This window comes from Staurois parvus, unplaced genomic scaffold (genome assembly GCF_062004578.1).
Source record: "Staurois parvus isolate SC_StPar_1 unplaced genomic scaffold, SC_StPar_1.0 ptg000246l, whole genome shotgun sequence".
Classification (NCBI taxonomy): domain Eukaryota; kingdom Metazoa; phylum Chordata; class Amphibia; order Anura; family Ranidae; genus Staurois; species Staurois parvus.
In genome coordinates this window covers 2,838,813-2,857,037 of record NW_028318042.1, presented here as the reverse complement: position 1 = coordinate 2,857,037, position 18,225 = coordinate 2,838,813, and positions in this window count along the sequence as shown.

Here is an 18,225-nt window from a genome sequence, read left to right as displayed (position 1 = left end):
TTGCTCTTGGTCAAAACGTAGAGATGTGGGAGTGCTTCTGGCTGTCTTGTACTGTATATAAGCTGTCCACTCAGTCCCAGACATGTGCAGTATTGCACTACACTGTCCTCCCTGTGGCTTTGGGTGTGATGACTGGTGTGTATTCACTCAGTCCCTTTAAGTAGCTGCTGCTGCACTGGCCTCTTTGCTGCACAGGCTAATTCTGGCTTGGCTTGAAGTATCCTTCTAAGCCTAGATAAGACTGTGGCTGAGTGGTGTCCTGGAGTCTTCCTCTTCTGTCTCTTCTCCTGCTCTCATCCTTCTGCCTCAGGAACAGAGACCACCAGGACACAGGTGTCCCTTCCAAGTGATGGGACCCTGGACTCTCTTCCCAGATTTCCAGGCTTCAGAATACTTATGGGCTACTTCCCCACCTTCTGGGTCCACTTTCTCAGGAATTGGTTTAAACCCCATAAAAACTAAGGCTGCAGCCCCTGTCCCTCCACCCACTATGTTCTGGAAGCATCCATTGGGTTCCAGAAGGCAGGGGGAGGTAACAAAGCCACAGCCTGAGAAGCTCTGTACAGCCTCCCTAACCAATTACTCCCTGATCCTCTGCCTATGGAGGAGCCAAACTAAATTTACCTACACTAGCAAATTAGGAGAGTGCTACACCCATGGCAATGCCCTTTTCTGACACCACTTGGCCCATTAGCCTTGAAAAGGAACAGAATTTAACCCCTTGGTGCCGAGCGTACAGAAATTAGTGGCCCCGCTGGACTGGCCTTTTTTCCATGGGGCCGTTAATTTGCATACCTGTCTTTGTGCTGGGAGTGCGCCGTGAGGGCTGGGTTGTCAGTGAGATCCCCGAGTCCCTTTCTAATGATCGGGACCCGGAACTCCTGATTCCAGGTCACATGATTACTGTGAAAGTTGGCCATCACAGTGATCAGTCTCTGTGAAGCCTGACCCCTCTTGTTTTCTCTCTCTGAATGGAGGAGAGAGATACATTGTATCTCTCTCTGTCCTTTCAGAGAGAAAAAAAGTGCTTGGAAAAAATAAATAAATAAAAATAATAAAATAAAAATACCTAGATCAAGGTTTGATCCAGGTCAGTGCCAGGGTTCGTGTTTGGGTCAAGGTCAGGGTCAAAGGTCAAGGTCAGGATTTAAAAAAAAATTAAATTAGTATCAGTGTCAGTTAGTGGCAGGATAAAAAAAAGCAAAATGTGCACTATTGTTTCTGGGCCGCACTACGGGTACAAACAACAGCTAACATACACATATGTGGTATCGCTGCAATCGTTAGGAGCAGGAGAAATTATTTTTGGGTTGTTTTTTGGTGGTTGGTCATGGTCAGGGGCGGGCTGACCATTTGGAAACTCGGGCACTGCCCGAGGGCCTGGGGTCAGTAGGGGGCCCCATGAGAAGCCCCTGGTACCTTTTTCATAGGCTTTTTTGAGTTTGGGCAAGGACACAGGGCCCCATGATCCCCTATTGCCCGGGGGCCCCATGAGTTGTCAGTCCGCCCCTGGTGGGGACACTCTACTACAGGAGGAGTGTTACTGGCCAGATCATCAGGTGAAAGCCTAACATAAGAAAACTAATGCAACCACCACAGCTCCTCTAGGGGTGCTAGAGAGGTAAATTTAGTGTGGCTCACAGTAGTGAAGTGAGCATGTCTGTTTGGGTTACTTTAGGACAGGCTGGAGGGCTCTACAGGTCAGGTCTCTGGCACTTCCCCCTGGTTCTGGTGTCTTCCTGGAGATTCTATAAGCTAGTGGGCGGAGGGGTGGAGACCAAGATCTGCATATTCATGGAAGTCTGACCAATCCCAGGCAGGAGACCTGGCAGTGTGCTGCATGGAGAGGAGAGAAAGCCACAGGGATTTCAAATCCCTAGACCTGTGAAGCAGCTTTCTCTCCTCTCCTTGCAAGTGATGACAGTTGGGGCTAGATGGCATCTGATTGGTCAGCACCGTCCATGTGATGGTGCTGCTGACCAATCAAAAGTCAAAACTGTCATCGCTGCAAGGGGAGGAAAGAAAGTAGCGGGGATTTCAAATCCCCACCACTTTCTCCCCTCTCTTACCATCAAGACTCAGCATGGGATGCCTGCAGGGAGTTTTCCTGCACCACTTCTGTGTGAACTCGGGCTATGACAAGCCTGGATTCACACAGGAGCAGTGGGGAAACCGCATGCAATTTTGACAGGAATCTCATTCCTGTTCAACTTGCATGCTATTCTTTATGGTCCACAAACACAAATTGCACTGCAGAGTATTGGTAACCGAAATCAGGGAGTACTTGACTGAAAGTTTTGTTACCCGTACTTGCCGATAAAAAAAAGGTAATTGTGCATCCCTACTTACAATTGTGTATTTAAAGCATAATTAAAGTAAAAAAAAACAAAAAATACATGTACAGTATGCTTCAAGTTTCAATTCTCATTTGATTCATTTTTTCTTCTATAAAACTGTGTAGATTCAATCCCCATAGATACCTTAGGAATGTTCCACAGATGCCCATCTGCATTCATCTCCTTTATGCTTGTGCCAGTGATGAGCCTGTGTGAAAAAACACATCTGTGGTCTCCCTTTAAATGAGCATATTCCTGTCTACTGGTCACTGGATGGTGCAGGTTTTAGCTGTCCTGCTGGGGATCAGCAAAGGGCCACACATAATATACAGGGAATGTAATGCTATAGACAGAGGGGGGACTGACCATTTGGAAACTGGGGCACTGCCCGAGGGGTCAGTAGGGGGCCCTACAGGGACGGACTCACCATTTGGAAACTTGGGCACTGCCCCAGGGCCCGGGGTCAGTAGGGGGCCCCATGAGATGCCCCTGGTACCTTTTTCATAGGGTTTTTTGAGTTTGGGCAAGGACACAGGGTCCCCATGATCCCCTATTGCCCGGGGGCCCCATGAGTTGTCAGTCCGCCTCGGTCATGGTAGTAGCAAGAAATATACAACTAAATTAAAAAATATTTTTTTTTTTACTATTTTGGGCCAGTTTTCCTTTGATAATAAAAAAAAAAATCAGGAGATATCCATTACCATTTACCACCAAATAAAAGCCCAATTTGTCCTGAAAAAAACAAGGTATAATCCACCTGGATGTACAAAGTAGCTGTGATGATATGTACGGTTTTGCTAACACATGTCAAAGTTGCAAATTTGTGCTTAGGCATTAAGATTTATTTTATATTTAGACATGAAGAAGTTAATATCAAGAACCCCCCCCCCCCCAGAATACAAAAGAATTCTCTGGTAAGTTCGGTGTTCCCGTGTTTGAAGTAGGATTCAATAAACTCAGGCCGATTTACTTATCCCTTTTACACATTTATAGGGAAAACAAATAAATGCAAAATATGACATAGAATCCAAAAATATCCAATAGAAACCTAAGGCAAAATAGATATTGTCAGATCACGGAACAGATCGCAGTGCAGACGTGACAACTGTTCCACATGGGGGGCTGGGCCAAATCTGAGCTTAAATATTTGTCTGTCTGGTATTCAGTTTTCTATATTTGAAATAAGGTAATTGTCTGCTCCTTTTGATGCAGAATTTATTGTATTTATTTATTAAAGGTACTTTGCTCAGTTTATGCAGCTCTTTATATATACTGTATATATTGTACATTCACATCAGTCCCTGTCCTTAAGAAGCATACAATCTAAGGTCCCTAACAGGGGCGGACTGACCATTCGAGTACTCGGGCACTGCCCGAGGGCCCGGGGTCAGTAGGGGGCCCCATGAAATGTCCCTGGTACCTTTTTTATAAGCTTTTTTGGGTGTGGGCAAAGACACAGGGGCCCCATGATCCCCAATTGCCCGGGGGCCCCATGAGTTGTCAGTCCTCCCCTGGTCCCTAACTCACATTCATACACATACTAGAGCCAAGTTAGACAGGATCCAATTCACCTACCAGCATGTCTTTGGAGTGTGGGAGGAAACCAGAGTATCTGGAGGAAACCCACACAGGCACAGGGCGAACATGCAAACTCCAGGCAGGTAGTGCTGTGGTTGGGATTTGAACCGACTATAATTGGATCCTACCATAATAAAACCGCAGGATGGGGCACAGAGACAGAACACACAGGGAAAGTTTACTTACACAAAGGACTATGTCCAGCTTAACATATGCTTAACCCCAGTCACTAAAATCTCATGTGAACTTTAATATGTTGCTGTAATACCAAAAGTAATTGTCTGTATTTTTATATCTGCACTCCCCATTAAATAGTCTATAGGGATCCTTGTTCAGGCTCATCCTGTTGCAGGGTGACAACATCCTGCGCTTGATATATGCTGACAGGAGGAGAGAGCAGAGTGAAAGGTAGAATAGCTCATCACTTTCATCTGTTTTACTGTCAAGTCACAGCAGACGGTGAATAACCTACACTCAGGGGCGTCCCTAGTGTTGGTGTCACCCAGTGCAACTTGGTGACACCCCCTCCGACGATCCCCGCAGAATGGATCGGATCTGTGGATTGAGCATAATGGATCGGACTCCGATACATTATGCTCCCCAATCTGCAGATCCGATCCATCCTGCGGGGATCTTCAGCTTTCTTTACAACTTACCTTTTCGCGGAGTGGGTCCGGTGTCACCCCGTATAGATTGCATGACGATCCCTGCAGGATTTTACTCCCCAATCCGCAGATCCGATCCACCCTGCGGGGATCGTCTGCATGCAACCTATACGGGGTGACACCGGACCCGCTCCACGTAAAGGTAAGTTGTAAAGAAAGCCGATGATCCCCGCAGGATGGATCGGATCCATCTTGCGGGGATCGTCGGCTTGCTTTACAACTTACCTTTTTGTGGAGCGGGTCCGGTGTCACCCCGTGTGGTAGGTGTCACCCGCTACGGGCCGCACCCCCCCGCACCTGCCTCGGGACACCACTGCCTACACTCACTGGCCACCTTATTAGGTCCACCTGTTCAACTGCTTGGTAACACAAATTGCTAATCAGCCAATCACATGGCAGCAGCTCAATGCATTTAGGCATCTAGACGTGGTGAAGACGACTTGCTGAAGTTCAAACCGAGCATCAGAATGGGGAAAAAAGGGGATTTAAGTGACTTTAAACGTGGCATGTTAGTTGGTACCAGACGGGCTGGTCTGAGTATTTCAAGAAATGCTGATCTACTGGGATTTTCACGCACAACCATCTCTGGGGTTTACAGAGAATGGTCCGAAAAAGAGAAAATATCCAGTGAGTGGCAGTTGTGTGGAGGAAAATGCCTTGTTGATGTCAGAGGTCAGAGGAGAATAGACAGACTGGTTGCTGTGACATTCAGATGGTAGGGTCAGAATTTGGCATAAACAACATGAAAGCATGGATCCATCCTGCCTTGTAACAACGGTTCAGGCTGGTGGTGTCATGGTGTGGGGGAGATTTTCTTGGCACTAGCAAGGTGTACCTAATAAAGTGGCCGGTGAATGTATAATGGTCTGGACTTGGTGAAAATAGGTTGAATGATGCTGGCTAACACTCAACCTGCAAGACTGAAGACATCTAATGACAGAAAAAGGTACTGCAGGTGACAGCTCTGGGTTGGCAGTGAGTATTGCAGGAGAAAGGCTTTTTTTCATGGACTAATAATTCTTTTTGTTTTACGTTTTGGCTGACGTTCGCTTCTGTCACACTGTAGGTTACAGTAATGGGTAACCTAACTACTTGTTATTACATACAGTATATAGCTGGGTCACACACCTGCCCCCAGCAGGGCCGTGGATAAGGGGGTATCACGAGTCCTCTTGTACAGGGTCCAGGCAGCTGGGTGAATTGGATGTGGGCAGGGGGGTGATCGGCACGATAGCGGGGGCAATTACTGGAACCGCTCCCCTGCATGACTCTCTCTACAGCAAATGAAAGCCGGCTTCTTCTCCTCTCCTTCCTGCTGGAATTCAGCTGCTGCAGAGAGAGCCATACAGGGGATCGGTTCCAGTAATTACCCCCCCCCGTCAAACCCACCACCCTCCCTGTGCACCATGCAATTCCCCCTTCTGCCCAGGCCCCCCTGTGTGCCTATAACCCCCACAGTGCTTCCGACTTCCCTCCTCTTGTTCCCACCAGCAGTTGCAAGCACACAATCGGATCTTCAAGGATGAAGAATGGGGAAAGGGTCCAGTAAATATGTCACATTTGCCAGCTTATTCCTTCCCTGAATGAACACAGTGGGTGATCGGTACCACTCACTATGTTCATTCGTAAGTGAAGCATAGTAAACTTTGTTTTCTTTGGGGGCTCTGTCAGGTTGGATGTATGGGGCCCTGTGGTTTCTAACAGCAGCCCTGGTCCCCAGGCTGCTGATTGGACCAAGAACACAACAGAGAAACAGTCCACTGATAAGTTCCCCCCTGTGCGCTCCACTCCTGGATGCATTGAAATGACAGCATTGTAGGATACAGGGGAGCTTGATCAGCTTGCCCTACTGCCCCTCTCTCTTCCAGTCTCAGCTTCAGTTTCCCAAGATGTTTATATAGTCTTCATATACTTATACACTCAGTATTTACAGCACACAATTGCATAGAAATGTGGCTGTTTATAGCACCCTCCCCACTGTCTCCCATGGCATTCAACATCTCTGAAAAGCAAACCAGTAATGTTCATCTGCAGCCTTTTTATTATCATAATCAAGTTCAACTCAAACATCAGCCATTTGTTTGTACGAAGAACACACGAACGGTAAGGGCCTTCGGCGGCCTGTTTGCTGGCCACGCCCCACAATGCACCGTGCTCTAACAGTGCATTGTGATTGGCCAAAGCAATGCACCTGACCGCAGGCCAGGTGCAATGCTTTGGCCAATCACAGCACACAATGATGTCACAAGGGGACGGGGTCACCTGATTGACATTTCTGGGTGGCCCCACCCTTTAGATATTTAAGAACTGCCAGGCAGGTGCAGCTGTTAGATGGCCTGGAACCAGCGTCAAGAGCTGAGCGGTTTTTATTTCTTTTTTCAGGTTGTTGGTGATGGCGGGCATCACAATTGACGGATCTACTTCAGGGGACTTTTTTTAATTTTTGTTTTTAATAAAGGACTCGTCAAAGACTCTTGTTTGTCATTTTTTACACTGTACTCTTTTTTTCATGAATGAGTAGCAGTACCATTTACCACATACTCATTCACATGGGGGGTTGGAATCTGGGGGCCCCCTTGTTAAAGGGGGCTTCCAGATTCCAATAAGCCCCCCACCCGCAGACCCCCACAACCATTGGCCACAGTTGTGGGGAAGAAGCCCTTGTCCCCATCAACATGGGGACAGGACAAGGTGCTTAAACGGGGGTGCTTAATTTTGTAGGAAGACGAGAGGCTGCATCAGGGGCTGATTTATGTCAGATATTTGTGAACCCAGAACTGCACAGGCAGCACAATTTACATTGTGTTACCCATGAGCTGTCATCTCAGTCCAGGAGGTAGACGCTGACCCTGGATGATGCCTAAACAAAGGTGGCTCTATCCTTCTGGAGAAAAAGGCAGATTAAGGCATTGTCAGGGGGAGTGCTGTAATGTCTATGAGAGGTTTTAAACACCTGGAAGAGTTCCCGTTACACATTACTTAGTATTCAGGGACATAACACTAAAAATATCTGACTTTAGCGCCAATTTATCGGCTTCCTGTCCACCCACATTACATTTACTGCGGGCGGGCGGGTGGGCGCATGGGCAAGCTCAATCACGTACATATACAGTTGGGGCCATATATATTTGGACACAGGCACAATTTCCATATTTTTGGCTCTGTATGCCACCAGAATAAATTCAAACGAAACAATCCAAATGAATTTGAAATGCAGACTTTCAGCTTTAATTCAAGGGGTTGAACATAAATATCAAGTACAAATTTTAGGAACTGCAACCATTTTTATACACAGTCCTTCAGTTTTCAGGGGCTCAAATGTAATTGGACAAATTAATATAATTTAGTTTTGCCTTCAGCAAGTGAAATGCATGCTCAATTGGGTTGAGATCAGGTGATTGCCTCAGCCATTGCAAAATATTCCACTTCTTTTCCTTCAAAAGCTCCTGGGCTGCTTTTGCAGTGTGTTTTGGATCATTGTCCATCTGTATTGTGAAGCCGTCCAATCACCTTTGCTGCATTTGGCTGAATCTGGGATGACAGTATATCTGTAAAAGCTGCAGAATTCATCCGGCTGCTTCTGTCTTCTGTCACATCATCAATAAACACCAATGACCCAGTGCCACTGGAAGCCATGCATGCCCATACCATCACACTGCCTCCACCATGTTTTACAGATGATGTTGTGTTCTTTGGATCATGAGCTGTTCCAAGCCTTCTCCACACTTTTTTCTTCCCATCATTCTGGTACAGATTCAGCTTAGTTTCATATGTGTAAAGAATGTTTTTCCAGAACTGTGAAGGCTTTTTTACATGTTTTTTGGCAAAGTCTAATCCGGCTTTTCTATTCTTCAGGCTTATGAATGGTTTGCACCTTGTGGTGAACCCTCTGTATTTGCTCTTGTGAAGTCTTCTCTTGATTGTTGACTTTGACAATGATACGCCCACCTCCTGGAGGGTGTCCTTCACTTGTCTGGATGTTGTGAATAGGTTTTTCTTTACCATAGAGAGGATCCTGCGATCATCCACCACTGTTGTCTTCCATGGACGTCCATGCCTTTTTATGTTGCTGAGCTCCCCAGTGCGTTCTTCTTTCCTCAGAATGTACCAAACTGTTGATTTGGCCACTCCTAATATTGCTGCGATCTCTCTGATGGATTTGTTTTGTTTTTGAAGCCTTACAATGGCCTGTTTCACTTGCATGGACAGCTCCTTTGAACGCATGATGTAGGTTCACAGCAATAGATTCCAAATGCTAATACCACATTTAGAATCAACTCCAGACCTTTTACCTGCTTAATTGATGAAGAAATAACGAAGGAGTAGCCCACACCTGGCCATGAAACAGCTTTTGATTCAATGCCCATGCCATCACACTGCCTTCACCATGTTTTACAGATGACGTTGTGTTCTTTGGATCATGAGCTGTTCCAAGCCTTCTCCACACTTTTTCCTTCCCTTCATTCTGGTACAGATTCAGCTTAGTTTCATCTGTCCAAAGAATGCTTTTCCAGAACTGGTCTGGATTTTTAGATGTTTTTTGACAAAGTCTAATCTGGCTTTTCTATTCTTCAGGCTTATGAATGGTTTGCACCTTGTGGTGAACCCTCTGTATTTGCTCTTGTGAAGTCTTCTCTTGATTGTAGACTTTGACAATGATACGCCCACCTCCTGGAGAGTGCCGTTCACTTGTCTGGATGTTGTGAATGGGTTTCTTTACCATAGAGAGGATCCTGCGATCATCTACCACTGTTGTTTTCCATGGACGTGCATGCCTTTTTATGTTGCTGAGCTCACCAGGGCGTTCTTCTTTCCTCAGAATGTACCAGACTGCTGATTTGGCCACTCCTAATGTTGCTGCTATCTCTCTGATGAATCTGCTTCATTTTTGAAGCCTTACAATGGCCTGTTTCATTTGCATGGACAGCTCCTTTGAAAACATGATGTAGGTTCACAGCAATAGATTCCAAATGCAAATACCACACTTAGAATCAACTCCAGACCTTTTACCTGCTTATATGATGAAGAAATAAGGAAGGAGTAGCCCACACCTGGCCATGAAACAGCTTTTGATTCAATTGTCTAATTAATTTTGGTCCCTTGTAAGAGGGGGGATGGCTACTCCTAAGAGCTGTAATTCCTAAACCCTTCCTCCAATTTGGATGTACATACCCTCAAATGAAACCTGAGTGCGCACTTTCAGCCCATATCCATTATATAACTATAGCTGGAATATGTTTTGATAAATATCTGGAAAAAAAAAATAAAATTGTGCCTGTGTCCAAATATATATGGACCCAACTGTAGGTCTGTTCCAGGTTAGGGAGTACATCGGCGTGCCTGCTACTAACCCCCGCTGTCACTTGCTACAACAAGATTTTGTAATCAGGTCCCATCCAATGATTTATGGCTAAGACCTGCTGATTGGCTGTAGCCAATCAGAGCACAGAGTCCTGTGTTTACAAACACAATCTGTACGCAGATCAGCAATCTGACTGTTTCTTCTCCCTGCAAAGCAGGGAGATAAAAAACGCCAGATCTGTATGTAAAAACAGCACATATTACACTTGTTAGACACACAGTTAACCCTTTGATTCCCAGTTGATGTTTACCCCTTCCCAGCCAATGTAATTAGCACAGTGACAGCGTACAGTATTATATCTGATTACTGTATTAGTGTCACTGTTGATGTCAGTGTCAGTTAGTGTACCTCCCAGCGAGGGTCTGTTAGTGCCAGATTGCCCGCAACAGTATCACAGTTCCACTAAAAGTCATTGATCACTGTCATTACAAGTATAGTATCATAGCTGTACAAATCACAGTCCACATACCATAGTTTGTAGACGCTATAACTTTCACACAGACCAATTAATATACATTTATTGGGAATTTTCTTACCAAAGACTTGCAGCAGAATACAATTTGACCTCAATTTATGAAGAAATTAGAATTTATTGGATCTTTTTTATATGAGAAAGTAGAAAACGTTTTTTTTTTAATTTTTCTGTATTTTTTCATTTATATAATATAAAATAAAAAACCCAGTGGTGATCAAATACCACCAAAATAAAACTCTATTTGTGTGAAAAATATGATATAACATTAATTTGGGTACAGTGTTGCATAAACAAGCAATTGCCAGTTAAGGTAGCACAGTGCTGAATAGCAAAACAAAAAAATGCCCTGGTTGTGAAGGGGGTAAAACCTTATGGAGGTCAAGTGGTTACTTAGGTTTCCTTTGCTGGTTTACTAAATAACCCAAATTGAACAACCCTAAAAATCTCAAAACTCTAAATAAAAAACAAATCAATTTTTTCAGGCAAATTTTGTCTAAGCAGCTCAAGACTTTCAGCTTCTGGGAAATTTCGCCAGGGGTAAAAACGATATAATTTGTTGGAAACATCGTTTTTCCGAAATCATGATGCTCCTCCCTACTCAAAACACATTTCAATTCATCTTTCCCCAATCTGCCTTCAGCAAATTGAAATTTGGTTGGTTCCAATGTATTAGCTCACTCTACACCCCATCATTGCCCTTCTGCCTTAATAACCCCATCTGCGTTCACATCTCAAATGTTCTCAATACACAAAGGCTGCGTGTTTAGAAGGGGTAGGAAGGTGTACTCCGGAGATCTTTGGATGCTCCAGGCCAGGCAACAGACTGCTGAGGCTTCACAAGCACTTACGTCCGCTTGGCTGCAAATCGACAGAAAATTCTCAGCTTTGTGCCTGGGGCCCCCGCCTCTTCTGCATGCCCAGGTGCAATGCGATGTGACTACAGAACTTACGCTTTGTTAGCTGCTTGGAATGGAGAACACGGCTCCTCCCTACTCAGTGCCTCCCCTACTAATCATCCTACACACCCTAATCCTCCCACATTATCTGCCTTCTTGCCTTTTCCCACACAACCACTGAGTTGGACAAACCAACCTGCCCCAGATGTTTTCAGAAAAAATCCTGGCCTATTCGAGACTGTGAGGGTTCTCATTTTTCCAGATCATGATATAGCTAGTAGTAGTTGGTCACATTCATCTGGACTTGTTCTGTGACATTGAAGATGTTTGATAGCTTCTCCAGCCCACTTCTTCAGTGCTAATAAGTGTCAGGAACATGCTCCCAATTTTGTATCCTCACAGGTAGCATAGCCACCTTAAACAATCACCATGGAATGTGTCAGGGCAGATGCTGATTGTCCAAGAGCAACATGGGAAGTGTCCAAGAACAGGGTGGGAGATGTGAAAGTTATGGGACTGCCCTTTTCTAGTCATGGAATGAAATTAGGTAAATTGAACAGGAAGGTTCCACAACTTTCACACCTTCCATCCTGTTCTTGGACACTTCCCATGTTGTTCTCTTGATACTTCCCATGTTGTTCTTGGACACTTTCCATGTTGTTCTTGGACACCTCCCATCCTGTTCTTGGACACTTCGCATTTTGTTCTTGAACAACTTCCATCCCGTTCTTGGATAACTCTCATCCTGATTTTGGACAACCCCCATCCTGTTCTTGGATAACTCCCATCGTGTTCTTGAACAACTCCCATCCTGTTCTTGGACAACTCTCATTCTGTTCTTGGACAACTCCCATCCTGTTCTTGAACAACTCTCATCCTGACCTTGGACAACCCCCATCCTGTTCTTGGACAACCCCCATTCTGTTCTTGGACAACTCCCACCCTGTTCTTGAACAACTCCCATTCTGTTCTTGGACAACTCCCATCCTGTTCTTGGACAACTCCCATTATGTTCTTGGACAACTCCAATGCTGTTCTTGGACAACCCCCATCCTGCTCTTGGACAACCCCCATCCTGTTCTTGGATATCTCCCATCCTGTAGTTTGACACTTCCCATCTTGTTCTTTGACATTCCCCATCCTGTTCTTGGACACTTCCCATCTTGCTCATGGTCAACCAACATCTGCCTTAACACATTCCATGGTGATTGGTTCAAAGCTGAATTCCAGGTATGGCTTTTATAGCATAGTTACAATGGTCCAGCTTGGTCTCTGGTCTCCCACATGTGTACTGTGGGAGACCAGATATAGTGAATGCAAGGTTCAAGGTTTAGTAACACTTTAACTTCCTCTCTAGCCTCTCTAGCTGCAGTACTGTCAAGCACTTCTATATCAAAGATGGTGTCCAAGTCTCAAAGGAGGGATTGTGGTCAGGTTGGCGGTATGTGTGGAGGGGGTGCGATCAGGTTGGTGGTATGTGTGTGTGTGTGGGGGGGGGGGGGTGCGATCAGGTTGGCAGTATAAGTGCGTGGGGGGTGTCCAGGTTGGCATTATGTGTGTGGGGGGTGTTCAGGTCAGGGGTTCTGCATCCTCCTAGAGCACAATGAAAACTTCTACATGCTTTAACATGTTCTCTGCTGGATACTGATAGAAGTCACAGGACTGCTATATACTGCTGATGAGAAAAGGTATTCAGCAGTTTATATTTACTAAAGTAATTGCATTTCCATGTTCTGTGTACTGTGGGAAACCAGACATAGTGAATGCAGGGTCCAGGGAGACCAGATATAGTGAATGCAGGGTCCGGGGAGACCGGATATAGGGAATGCAGGGTCCGGGGAGACCAGATATAGTGAATGCAGAGTCCAGGGAGAGCGGATATAGTGAATGCAGGGTCCAAGAGACCAGATATAGTAAATGCAGGGTCCGGGGAGACCAGATATACTGAATACAGGGTCCGAGAGGCCAGATATAGTGAATGTAGGGTCCGGAGAGACCAGATATAGTGAATGCAGGGTCTGGGGAGACCAGTTATAGTGAATACAGGGTCTGGGGAGACCAGATATAGTGAATGCATGGTCCGGGGAGACCAGATATAGTGAATGCAGGGTCCAGGGAGACAAGATATAGTGAATGCAGGGTCCGGAGAGACCAAATATAGTGAATGCAGGGTCTGGGGAGACCAGATATAGTAAATGCAGGGTCCGGGAGAGCGGATATATTGAATGCAGGGTTCGGGGAGACCGGATATAGTGAATGCAGGGTCCTGGGAGACCAGATATAGTGAATGCAGGGTCAAGGGAGACCAGATATAGTGAATGCATGGTCCGGGGAGACCAGATATAGTGAATGTAGGATCCAAGGAGACCAGATATAGTGAATGCAGGGTCTTGGGAGATCAGATATAGTAAATGCAGGATCTGGGGAGAGCAGATATAGTGAATGCAGGGTCCAGGGACACCGGATATAGTGAATGCAGGGTCCGGGGAGAGCAGATATAGTGAATGCAGGGTCCGGGGAGACCAGATATAGTGAATGCAGGGATCAGGGGGGACCGGATATAGTGAATGCAGGGTCCGGGGAGACAAGATATAGTGAATGTAGGGTCTGGGGAGACCAGATATAGTGAATGCAGGGATCAGGGGGGACCGGATATAGTGAATGCAGGGTCCGGGGAGACAAGATATAGTGAATGTAGGGTCCGGAGATACCAGATATAGTGAATGCAGGGTCCTGGGAGACCAGATATAGTGAATGCAGGGTCTGAGGAGACCAGATATAGTGAATGCAGGGTCCGGGGAGACAAGATATAGTGAATGTAGGGTCCGGAGATACCAGATATAGTGAATGCAGGGTCCGGGGAGAGCAGATATAGTGAATGCAGGGTCTGAGGAGACCGGATATAGTGAATGCAGGGTCTGGGGAGACCAGATATAGTGATTGCAGGGTCCGGGGAGACCAGATATAGTGAATGCAGGGTCCGGGGAGACCAGATATAGTGAATGCAGGGTCCTGGGAGATCAGATATAGTGATTGCAGGGTCCGGGGAGACCAGATATAGTGAATGCAGGGTCCGGGGAGACCAGATATAGTGAATGCAGGGTCCGGGGAGACCAGATATAGTGAATGCAGGGTCTGGGGAGACCAGATATAGTGAATGCAGAGCCCGGGGAGACCAGATATAGTGAATGCAGGGTCCTGGGAGATCAGATATAGTGATTGCAGGGTCCGGGGAGACCAGATATAGTGAATGCAGGGTCCGGGGAGACCAGATATAGTGAATGCAGGGTCCGGGGAGACCAGATATAGTGAATGCAGGGTCTGGGGAGACCAGATATAGTGAATGCAGAGCCCGGGGAGACCAGATATAGTGAATGCAGGGTCTTGGGTTTAGTAACACTTAAAGAATAAATGGCACCCGAATGCACGTTGTGTGTTTTACCACAATTTTGCATCACAGACAGAGTCGTGGTCTGACAGCGATTCCAAATTTCCAAGTGTGAATAAGGCCTTACCTTTAATAAGCATATAAAAGTAATAATAAACATAAGAGAGATTCCAACAATTCATGGCTGGCTTTATCCAGTGTGATGTAGTAATGATCACTGAACACTAGATGGCGATGTAACAAATGGTAACACCACAGTCACTGGTTTGGTATACATGGAGAAGGCAGATGTAGTATAAAAGTTATACATTAATAATTGATATCCTGGATGTGTTTATGACTAAACATATAAATAATTTAGGAACAAATGAACCTTTTGTGTCAAGGAAAAAAAATCCTATTTTTCTTCTCTTTGTTGATTCCATGCCTTCAATACATTGATCTTTAAAAAAATGATTTAACTGCCGCACATTCATGTCACATTGTCAGCCCATGTACAGGAAAAGAAGAATATAGAAGGATAAGAAATAAAACATTTTAAGAGATGCTGAGTTCGTACCATGTGACATCAGCCAGACAACTGGGAGCAGGATTTTGGTGCTAGGAGGCCTTGTATGATGGGACTCCTCATACACCCCGAGATTCACACACCCAAGGTCTGATTATAGACTGCACACAGTTTACAATAAAACATAAGGAAAATGGGACCGGATGGGTCTTTGTTTACATTTTTCAAAGCACTCCCTTATGCGGTTTCACTTACCCTTGAGTTTAATGATGGGTAACGCAACACAGCAATGAGTAACATTTAAAGAATATGTAAACCCAACATTTCCTATTCCTGATATGTGCCTGCTGTACCATGTACTTGTAGGAAAAAGTCTCCTGTTCTCTCTGTTTTGCTTCTTTTGTGTGAATTCTCTGGTGTTCCTGCCAGTTACTGCTTTCCTTTTAGAAACTGACCACGCTACACATAAGAGCAAAGCGTGGTCAGTTCTCTAGCTGCGCTGTAAACTCTGTATGCTCTCTCCCAATGATCAAACATGTCCTGACATGCCCCCCCCCCACACAGCTATTCACTGGTAAGACCAGTGTCTGTTATTTCTCCTCCTCCAGATCTATTTGCAACTGAGAACAGAGGAAATGTGGTCACTTATAAAAAAGGGAAAAGGATATTTTTAATGTTTTTATATCTATCCACAATTTTTTGTTGCCTTTCATTTCTATCTTAACCACATCCCGGCCTATTGTAATATGATGGCTGGGCGGGATTTTGACGATCCGGGTGGATATCATATGACGTCCACCTAGAACGCACCTTGCGCACAGCAGTGGGAAATGCTGCAGCACGATCTGTCACCGGTTGTGTCCACCCGACACAGTCAATGAACGATCACTGTAGCGGCCTGCTGCCGGTACCATGTTATTGCTGTGACCAATCACAGCAGATCACAATTGTAAACACAATTGTAAACAATGAATGGCTTCCTTTCATGCCATTTATTTGTGTTTCTAGGTGTGACTGATCACAGTGATTACATGGCACAGAGAGGGCCAATCACAGCCAACCTGTACCATGTGATTAGCTAATCAAATCATAACAATACACACTGAATGAATCAGTTTTATTTAGTAAAAATGGTTGTTTATACCAGTGAAATTCACTGATCACAGTGAAACAAATCCTGGTCACTTGCCCAGAGTAGTACAGTGTTACTATGGTAACACTGTATTGCTCTGGTCACAGGGGTAAAAAAAAAAAATAATAAAAAAATAGTAGCCGCAACCTATTAGATTGTAAGCTCCCAGGAGCAGGGCCCTCCTAACCCTCTTGTATTGAACTGTATTGTTGCTGTATTGTCTCCCTTTATATTGTAAAGTGCTGAGCAAACTGTTGGCGCTATATAAATCCTGTATAATAATAATAATAGTAATAAATTTTTTTTGAATGTATTATTATTTATTTATTTTTTACATCTTGTCACCAGTCAGTATCCCTGATCACCACCACGCCAGTTATATGATACTGCTATACTGTACTGGTGACAGTATGTAAGAAAAAAAGTGAAAAAAAAACATTTTAATTTCTTCATATTCCAAAAAATTGTGACAAAAAATAACAACTTAAAAAAACTCGCCATGCCTCTTACTAAATACCTTAGACTGTCATTTGGGGGGTATTTGTACTGTCCTGACATTTTTGGGCCGAAATGAGATTGGATGTCAGTATATCAGGATTGATCAATTTTCAGATATATTACACAGATTGTAGATTCTTTAACTTTCCTACCAACTAAATAATAAATACTGATTTGGGTTATCTTCAAAGAAATGTAGCAGAATACATTTTGCCCTGAATTTATGAAGAAAAAATATTAATTTACAAATTTTACAACAGAAATAGCAAAAAACACATTTTTTTTCAACATTTTCAGTCTTTTTTCATTTTTTTTAGCAAAATCTAAAAAAGCAGTGGTGATTAAATACCACCAAAAGAAAGGTTTGTTTGAGTGAAAAAAAACATAAAAACTTCATATGGGTAAAATATTGCATGACCGCGCAATTGTCATTCAAAGTGTGATGGCACTGAAAGCTGAAAATTGGCCTGGACTGGAAGGGGGGGAAAGTGTCCGTTATTGAAGGCGTTAAACTGAATGGGTTGCTGCACAAGGTCAGGGTTTACATATATGTTAAGAGTTTTCTCCTTCCAGGAACTCCGACATTCAGAAGGGCTAAACATACGCCGTGTGTGCATGAGGCCTAAAGGAAATACTATCCCCTCTGTCCTCTACTAACAAAGTGATTTAAAGTATATGTAAACCCTCGCCTTCTAAAAATACCCATTCAGTTTAAAATAGAATATAAAGGTAAAATGTCTGTGTATAGATAAAAGAAAATTGTTAATAACTTTTTTTTCTTTTTCTGTGATCACATAGTTACATAGTTAGTTGCTGAAAAAAGACAAAAGTCCACCCAGTTCAAAAAAAGTTATAATCCTATACCCACAGTTGATCCAGAGGAAGGCAAAAAACCCAGCAAAGCATGATCCAATTTGCTCCTGCAGGGAAAAAAATACCTTCCTGATCCCCCGAGAAGCAATCGGATATTCTGTGGATCAACTTTACTTATAAATATTCGTATCCAATTATATTCTGTGTATCCAAGAAACAATCCAGGACTTTTGTAAAGCAATCCACTGAGCTGGCCACAACCAACTCTTGAGGGAGTCTATTCCACATTTTCGGACAGAAGGGGGCGCCAATCTGAGTGTAGAGGGTTATTGATTTATTAATAACATAAGGTAATACAATTTTCCTCCAGTCGTAAAGAGTGCCCCCTTGTCCTCTGTGATGACCTCAGGGTGAATAACTCTACACCGAGTTCACTATATGAACCACTGATGTATTTATACATGGAGATCATATCCCCCCTTATGTATTTATACATGGAGATCATATCCCCCCTTATGTATTATACATGGTGATCATATCCCCCCTTATGTATTATACATGGAGATCATATCCC